The following is a 2,547-nucleotide window of genomic DNA, read 5'->3' as shown; positions in this document are numbered from 1 at the left end:
TCTAGCTTAATGGGATTAGCATTGAAACATGGAGCTTATCAAGCAATCATCACTTTTCCTTATGTTAGACTCCGTCTTGTCAGTTCGCTACAGTCAAATTCACCAAGGTTCATTTCTCGTCACTGGCAGTAGGAAAGGTTCAGATAGTTTTTATTTTTATTGTCAATAGTGTGAAATTGTTTCTTCTTCAAAACAATGTTTTGAAGAAGAAATCATCAAATATGTTTGTGTAATAAATAGGTAAATGTTCCAAAGCTCTACAGTCTTCAATGGCAGCAGCTTCAGTAGCTCCAATCCCTGCAGAAACAGCCAAAGAAATCATCAGATGTGTCAAAATGTTTCAAAGTTTCCAATTCTTCAAATGACAGCCCTGTTTCAGCTTCAAAGGCAACTCTGTCACCACATTATCTTCACCAGTTTCAGCAAACAGATAGCTCAATTTTCCATGGAGCTCAACTGTGAATCAACACCCACTGACAGTTTTAAATTAGTATTAAAATTACTGTCGCAGGTATTCAATGCACCTCGTTACTTGTCAATGGACTTGTATTTTTCCGTAGGTATGTTCCTCACCAAGCAGATAGGCTGGAGAAAACAAATGAAATCGGAAAACAAAACAAATGTAATTGGAAGTGGAGCATCCAGCAAGGTTATCGCGCTGACATACCCAACAATGAAACAGTGGCAGTGAAGCTCTATTGTTATATGTCCAACAGGCAGTCTAATGTGTTGGTCTATGAATACATGCTTAATGGGATCCTTGCTTCCCAGTACCTCCTCTTCTCTGGTATTCAAGGATACGATGCCAATAAAAACAATACGAAGACTCTCTATGACTTCCAGAAACAAGTCAAACAATGCGTGAAAAGGAATGGTCTGGGTTTACGACAATTATAGTGGACCACTATAAAATTATTCTTGCATACCCTGAAAGCACAAACAGCACCTGGTATAATGAACAATTCAAATTTTATGAACCACTGAAGTACCCATTTGATGTTTGTGAGACCATATTGCTCTAGGAACAGTATCGCAACATGACCACAGTCTTGACAAGGGAGTACCTGGATGCTCGGCCTGAGGGTTGGATGGATTATGCAGCAAAGCGAATTGCAACATTGGGCATGGACAAATGCTACAATCAAACTCTTTGTGAAGAGTACCTAAGCTTGGTTTTACCATCCAAACCACCATTTCATCCACGTCAATATGAGACATGTGCAGTTGTAGGAAACTCAGGAGATTTACTGAAAAATGAGTTTGGTCGAGAAATAGATGACCATGATGCAGTTATTCGAGACAATGAAGCTCCAGTGAATGAGAAATATGCCAAGTACGTAGGCATGAAGAGAAACTTTCGTCTTCTGGAAAGGGGAGTAGCAAGAAACATGATCACAGTTGCCAATGGATCTACGGATGAAGTGCTGATTATTAAGAGTGTGATCCATAGAGACTTCAATGCTATGATCAAGGAGCTTCCTAATCGGTTTATCTTTTCCAAGGTGTGGTCCTTCGAAAAGGTGCAAAAGGAACTGGAATGAAATCTATAGAATTAGCACTTTCCATGTGTGATATAGTTGATATATATGGCTTCAGTGTAGATCCAGGTTACACAAATGGACACGCTATTTCTCGAGTCCACGCAAAGGGTATAATCCATCACAGAGACGAGCCTATTATCAGCTTATTAAATGCTTTGGGGTCATTAGAATCCATTCACCAATGCGAGAACAGAGAAAACAAGATTGGTCCACTGTTCCGAGCCGAGCAATGATAAATGGGGCTCATACTGCTGTAATGAGGTTAAGAGGTTTCCAAAATAAGCACCCAGGGAGTGTTGGACCATTTAGAGCTTGTAAGTTTTGGGCAACAACATCTTCTGAGAATGGTCCTATTTCAGGTTCAATAGACATGAGTCCTGTGCGCAGGGGCTCTAACTACAGCAAATGGGAGTTATTAAAGTTAGTTGATTTGCGGAAGGAAGCACGTGAACACTACAAAAATATGAAAGGTGTCACGATGTACAAATTAGATGGCAACAAACTGGATGATCTTGTTTGCGTGAGAAGCATCCTAAGTCCCCTGTGGATCTCTGCATTAGACGCCCTGCAAACTCTGCGTTTGGATTCGTTGTGGTTGTGGGTTTATATGCGTTTCATGAGATGTGTGAATGTGTCGACCATTGCATATGGTGGAGCAACGTCTTTCATATACAATCATGGTGTGGCCGCTGCAATTTACTGCTATGTGGACCTGCCAAGGAGCATCACTTATGTACGTGTCAGCGCCTGGCAACGTTCAGCAAATTAGTAGATCCGATTTGAAATTGTTTCAATCTGATCTTGAGAACGCCGTGTCAGAGGATTTAGCAGAAGAAATAGGATTCGATCTCCTATTAAGGGCTTCAGTTAATAATCCAAATGGATCTGCGCTCCAGTGTTTATCTCTTAATTGGCCATCAGAGGAATTCAAGGGAAACGATGCTCTGTTTTTAGGAAAAATGGATAACTCTTCCTATTCTCGCAATAATAGTTGAAACAACTCATT

At 40.6% G+C, this 2,547-nt stretch overlaps 1 pseudogene; it reads left to right on the top strand.

The window, feature by feature from the left end:
• Positions 1–705: 705 nt before the first annotated feature.
• On the top strand, positions 706–2,310 carry LOC149203969 (sialyltransferase-like protein 1 pseudogene; annotated as a pseudogene).
• The last annotated feature ends 237 nt before the right edge of the window (positions 2,311–2,547 follow it).

Source organism: Pinus tabuliformis, chromosome 2_1, assembly GCF_031772625.1.
Source record: "Pinus tabuliformis cultivar Carrire ecotype Pingquan chromosome 2_1, CPIR1, whole genome shotgun sequence".
Taxonomy (NCBI): Eukaryota; Viridiplantae; Streptophyta; class Pinopsida; order Pinales; family Pinaceae; genus Pinus; species Pinus tabuliformis.
Note: the sequence above shows the minus strand (reverse complement) of the source record. Positions and strands in the feature narration are given on the sequence as shown.